The following is a 6,836-nucleotide window of genomic DNA, read 5'->3' on the forward strand; positions in this document are numbered from 1 at the left end:
AATTTGTTTTAAATAATACTCGTAACTCGTAATATTAAAAATATCTACATCTACATCTACATCTACATCTACACTATACATTATAAGAAAAGCTTAATTGAGATATCTTAAAAAAATTCCTTGAATCTTAACCATTAGATCAATTAAAAGACATTCACTACCCCTATAATCTAACCATTCATTTTAGTTATTGATCAATAAGTCACACTTAACAATTAAAATACCCTAAATACCCTTACCCTTACATTATACGGGAGAAATAATGCAGTTGAGGGGTCACTCTTATCCCTTTCATTCAGTTGTTCATTCGAACCCTAAATTGGTCCCTAACCGAAACCTAAACTGATCACGTTATTCATTCAAACCCTAAAACAGATTCAACAATCGATTAACAATCAGTGAATTCCAGATCACGACACATTATACCTGTCTGATTCGTCCTTCCAACAATCGATCAACAATCAGTGAATTCCACATCACGATCGTTATACCCGTCTTCATACGCTCCTAAAACACGATCGCTTCTACAAAAAAAACCGCTAAATCAAATGCTTCTTATCGATGTTACTCCACAATCAAATTCTTCTCGAAACTCATTGTAAGGGTTATTCGAATCTCCAGTCGGATCTGGGGTTGATTAACAGAATCTAACGATGAAGCAATCTTATCAATTCAGGTTTCGATGATGGTCAAGACGTCCGAAATCATGGAACGAGGGAATTATGTTTCAAATTGGTGACAATAAGGTTTGATTCTTTTTACTATTTAATCGAACGGTTTTTGGAGGTAACATATTTTCGATCAATTCACCACATGTTTAATTTCTGGAGTTTTTATTATTGATTTTGATTTAGGTTAAATTTTTATTTTTCCGTTTGATTAGATCCTTGCTTGCATTTAAGTTAAATTTTCGATCCTTGCTTGCTTGCATTTAAGCGCAATGTATTGCTTAATATTGATCAACTGCTCTTTAACTATGCATATTTTATTTCTTTAAAGGTGTTACTATATGTTTTGTGAAGTAGATAACTATTCAATGTGTTGACCTTTTTGAAGAAGGAAAATGTTACAAAAAAAACTTGACAAGTAATGGGAGCAATCTTTTTATATCCTGTCGAATAATCGATTGATGATTCAAGTGTTTGCTTCAAAGGTAATTATTTGCATTGTTAACATTCATCAGCTAAAACCATCCAGGCATAGCCTGGGTGGCCACCAGGACTTCCAATGAAGCAAGAGGTCACGGGTTCGATTCCCTTCAAGGCAAATACCTTGGGGCGAGCTCCATTTAGTGACTGATTGACTAGAGGATGCTTTGCCTGGTAGCGGTGGAGGCCTGGCTTGCCGTTTACCCGGGGTTTACCAACTAGAGGGGAGCCATTATGGCTCGTCGCTAGGGGGGTTCCTCGTTAAAAAAAAAAAAAAAAAAAAAAAAAAAACATTCATCAGCTAATGGACCTGTGTTGATATTTATTTATTTATTTTTCTATTTTTGAAATACCACAAGAAAGGAGATGGTTACGCTATTAATGGTCGAGTGGCAACAAAGTCTTAAGAGTTAGACGAGGAATTTATAAAAGATATTCAAGGGTTTAATCTAATGAACTTTACATACAAAACTTCATATACTATGGTCTATTACAAAGTTAATACTATGGTCAACTACAAAATTAGGGTTCAACCTTAATCGTATGCGGAAGTTGAGATAAGAAAGGTCATTACCGTGTTCGATTTAAGATACAGGTGAAAACAGGATGTGTTGGGTTGATTGATTGAACAAAATAGTGACCAAACATTGTTTTCACTTTTGAAGCTTATGAAATTTATTGAGATATTTGTGAATACTTGAACTTTATTTACTTCGTATTATCTATTTGTATCAAATGATTTAGGAGGTTATATTTGACTCATTTGAGTGTAAACACTAACCATGGAATGACTACATCTGAAAATGATGGACTTGTATCTATTTTTTCCGGAAGGTAAATGATTAGATGTTGCATTTTTAACACGTTGATGTTATAACGAGTCAAACTTGGATCAACTGCAGAATATGAACAATAAAGTGAGCAGAACACGCTAAATGGGTTGGACAGTTCAAATGGTCTTATGTTATTATAATGTGAGGTAGTTTTAATTAGAAAAAATATCATACTGATCAAATAGTATTTATGTTTATCACATATAAAACTGGATGATTGTATCTGGAATGGTGAAATTTGGTCAATATTAGTTGTTTCCTCTACATAACTCTATCGCTGCATAACCTGCATACCTTTTTTCCATAGGCATTGAAGGAGTTTTTTTATGTCGAAAGTGAAGCATAAAGCCTTGGCCTGTTTTACTCTTTACTGGTATGACTAAATTTGTCTCTCGGATCTTTCATCTGTCACAGAACTTTTACTTTATATTCTTTGTTGTAATAATTTTGGTTTACGGTAATATGTCTACGCCTTAATTCTTTACTTCGGAGAGGTTCCAGGCGGTTGCTTTTATAACCATGGTATTACTTGCTTTTTTAGATCTTATTGAGCATCTTAATATGCTTATTTCGTGCAATTATACTTATTATTTTGCATAAACAATTAGACATACAATACCTTATTACCATCAAAGGTTAGCCTCTTAACCCTTCTCTTATATAAATACTCTTTTCCATAAAAAGAATACAGTTTGGCTTATAAGGCCAATCATAAGTTTTCACAAGTTCTATATTGAAGTCTAATGCGGCGATCTAACAACCTTAAAAATTTTTATGAAGTAGCAAGTATTTCAAAAGTCAATATGTATTCCCTTTTGTTACTGTATGTGGTAAAATTGTACTAAGCATATAGTTTCAAAATAATGAATTTACTTAATAAACTGTTATGAAGACTTAGAAATGCATTTGATGATGTGCAAAAACTTCTATATACCTGTTTGCGATATTAAAGAAGAGTTATCAATTGTTTCGTTTTTATTTTATGAAACTTATGTCTTTTCTATTTTTGACTCATTATTTACGTAACCTAAACTTAGGTGAATCATTCATAAATTTACCAAGTATATTGATAATAACTTTGGTGCAGAAAACATGAGTCACACAAGCTTTTTCATTAGTTGGTAGTATGTATGATACAAACTACTTCCGACAACAAACATGTTAGCTAGCTGTATGTTTGTTGTTGATAAACCAATCGTTCAGTTTCAAGAATACAATAAATCCAGATTCAAAAGTACACCTTATTGTTATAATTAATCATGCTATCATATCTCAAAGAGAACCCAAATTTTTTATGAAACTATCTCTTATTGTTTTCACATCTTACCTATGCAGGTTATTGTAGATAGCTTATCTAAGTGTCCTTGCGCAACCCATTGAAATTACCATAAAGGTATGTGTCCAGTGTAGGATTAATAATAGTCACGATCATAGTCATACTTAAACAGGTATCAACTACGAACATTAAATGTTTTTTTTATATATTTTTTTATATTTAAACAGATTAGTTTTGAAAAAGCTTTGAGTTTACTCATGTGAGAAGAAGCTTTGGAAATCCTTGAATTGTAAGTTGTAACGTAAATGTTTTTCCCATTGAATGTTTTTTCAGCTATCTTTTATAGTGGTTGCTGTTTTTTACTTTGAAAATTTGCAGCTGGTGATAATAATTTAAGGAGTTACACTTTTGGTGACGATGTATTAATTGTAAGTTGAAACGTAAGTGACAGTCGTAGAAGTTTAAAGATGGCACAGCTCAAGGATACCTTTCCTGATGATAAACTTACACCAGTTCCTATGGTATGTCATGATAAACATTGTTTAAAGGCAATAAAATTCTTGGTTGAGTACAACTGAATAAGACACTGGTATAACCTTCAACTTTGTATTATGGAAGTTGATTAGGCATTAATCGAAAACAAATAAGTTATAACGTTATTGGATTTGGGTTCTAATACTTAGTTTAGCTATCGGTGAAGTATTTATAACTTTAACACTTAGTTAAACTATCAGTGAAGTAGTTTATAATTCTAACACTTAGTTAAGCGATTCAGTAGTTCTTATGCTTTTGGGTACAAACACTTAGTGATTAACATTTAACCCATTTTTCATTTCGTAGATAAAACATAACTTGACTCAATTCATCATATATGTAACAGAGTCTAAGTTAAGTGAGTTTATTTTCCTTATCACGGGGAATTCTTACTGAGAGATGGTTACATAATAAGCATTCACCCAAATTCCATCTTTTTTAAAATTATTGCACTCTCAATTATTTGATATTTGTCATCTTTTTTTCTACCAATTTCGACCTAATCAGGCCGATTAATGGTAATATTCATCCAATTGTTATTTGACAAGCTGTCATAGTTTTTAGTTTATGTATGTCGTTTTTGCAGATGTAAGTTACAAGGTGAAAAAACTGGAAGAAAAGGGCATCTTGCAGCAGACGCATAGGTTTTCGAGGTGGTTCTATCGTTGCACTTTGTATAGCTCAAGAAAAATCGCGGGCTACTATTTTTAAAGGTATTTTCTTTTATGTGACGTTCATTTCTTATTAGGTGTTTCCTACTGGGTGTATCTAGCGGATTGGGTATCGGATCAAAATAGATGAGGGTCAAAAGACGCCATTTTGAGTTGGGATGAAACCATTTGGGTCATGTCCACATGTAATACATTCTGATTACAAAAGTGACTTTGTTGGGCACTACTAATTGACTCACATAAGTAAAATATATACTTTGGGCATGACTTTCAGTTGTTTCTTCAAAACTTTTTTTTTACTTTATGTTGCCCCGTCACTAACGATGATTATCCAATGGATATCCATTTACCCGATTAAGCCGTCAGATATGTATATATCACATGCTATTTCTCCAATGTTCATGGTGAGGGTACTCCAATGAAACTTTAAGTGGAGCAACATTTGATGCAATAATATGTAAAAGGTGCAATGAAGTTTAGTGTTTTTTTTTTTTTTTTTTTTTTTTTTTTATTAGTTTGGTTTTTTAGTTAAAGCTCAATTTGTGACCTTTTTATGATATTTTTGTTTTCAGGAAATGACGAACATAGTTAAATCTGTTGAGAGCGTGTTGCTGTTGCCTTGTGATTTATGATATTTTCAGTTTATTTGAAATCAGAAATACCAGTCTGTTTGATTAATTTTGATAATGGTCATGCTAATTGGTCTATGGATTACTGTGTGGTTGAAGTGTGTGGGTATATTGGAGGTTTGATTTTTAAAATTCAATGTGGAAAATCAAACTGTCGTTTTTGTTTTATTATTACCAGTTTAATCGAAAGGTTGTGTTTCAACTTTCAATGGAGATATAATCTGAAATTGGCACAAGTCATCAGAAAAGTCAAGCATTTTCTGTATTCAAAACCTGCGATTCTTTGTTGGAATATTTTAATTGGGTGATGGTTTAACGTTGTAACATATAAAAGGTCTAACCACCGAACTATTGGTTGAGTGGTAAAAAGTTTCAGTTGTTTGTGGGCCTGTATCCTTGGAAAAATAGGTGTAGGTTCAAATCCTGTTTTGGGGGGGGGGTTTTCTCCAAAGGTTGTGCCTCTGGTATCCTTCACTTTGTGCGGTCCAAGCAGTTAACCTAAAGCATTCTGGGTACGCTTTGCGCAATGGATGCGAGGAGTTTCTTCCTAACGAGTGCGTGGGTGGCAAATGAGAGGATTCGATGCCGATATTGCCGTTCTAAAAAAAAACATATAAAAGTTTTAATTGGATTAGTTTGACTTTAATTTGTCATAGGGACTTGCATATAGACAAACAATGTTATTTTGACTATTCAAATCCAAACTCGAAGTAATTTCATGTTGGGATTGCACAAAACTGTGTATTGAGATTCATTTTTGAATTGGTATACACTTCTAAAGATTGCTCGAAAGAAGAATATCAATAATTTTCATGATAGAGAAGGCAGCTTCACTTCCATTAGTCATTATGCAATTATGTTGAATATAAGTGTTGATTATACAAATTAATATGGATCATCGAATGCATATTAGTGAGATTGTAGGTTTGGTGTTGATACCACCAATTTAGTTATTTTTAGGAATTTCTTGCGAGTGTTTAAAAAGTGCACTAATTCCTCACTTTTAAGTGTACCCATTGTTTTTAAAATTTATCTTTTCTAATTTAAGCTTTTATGTAGGTACCGTCCCCTTTATCTAAGATTATTTACTTCTTTTATTTTACTGCGTATATAGTTAAAAATTTATTCATATTATCGTATATTTTTCTCCGTTACAATTATAGCTTACAAATTATTTATTGTTATCAAAAATCTATTCCGATTGGTTGGAAGAACATCAACAATGAAAATACTTGTAGAGCAAATACAATATTTTGTTGTGTTTCTTATGTAGAATGATAAACTCTGTGAAAAGAGCTTAATGGATATGCGATATATACTTACAAAGAGACAATTTGATGCTTCAATGTTGACACTAAATGATTATTTCAAACGAGTGGTTCTTCGATAATAATTAATTTAAATCTACAATTTGTTCAACTAAGGCCTTGCTTTGATTTGTTTGTTATATAAAATTTTTGTCGTTTTAATTGATGTGCTGATAAATAATGTATTTTATTTAGTAATTTTTATTGCCGTAACCCGCAAATCTTGCGGGTCTTAAGCTAGTATTATTTTATTTGATGCTATTAATAATTATGTCTAATTTTTGTCATGACAAGGAAACATAGAGTTTTTAAATTTGAAAGAAAAGTGATATGCTCAAACGAAAAATATTAGTTAGGACATGTGTGATATAATATATTATGAATAATTTATTTTTATTAATTTAAATATATTCAAAGCCTTCCAAATATAACTAACAT

At 31.9% G+C, this 6,836-nt stretch overlaps 1 long non-coding RNA gene across 2 annotated transcripts; it reads left to right on the top strand.

The window, feature by feature from the left end:
• The first annotated feature begins 299 nt into the window (after nucleotides 1–299).
• Nucleotides 300–5,426, top strand: LOC139866167 (uncharacterized). Of its 2 annotated transcripts, XR_011765282.1 has the most exons (7): nucleotides 300–598; nucleotides 677–1,153; nucleotides 3,317–3,374; nucleotides 3,485–3,546; nucleotides 3,636–3,778; nucleotides 4,378–4,504; nucleotides 5,035–5,426. It is a non-coding gene; the product is annotated as an uncharacterized lncRNA (long non-coding RNA). The 2 variants fall into 2 exon arrangements; XR_011765281.1 differs by having other exon boundaries at nucleotides 300–1,153.
• Nucleotides 5,427–6,836: the final 1,410 nt, after the last annotated feature.

The sequence above is a fragment of the Rutidosis leptorrhynchoides genome, chromosome 9, assembly GCF_046630445.1.
Source record: "Rutidosis leptorrhynchoides isolate AG116_Rl617_1_P2 chromosome 9, CSIRO_AGI_Rlap_v1, whole genome shotgun sequence".
NCBI lineage: Eukaryota > Viridiplantae > Streptophyta > Magnoliopsida > Asterales > Asteraceae > Rutidosis > Rutidosis leptorrhynchoides.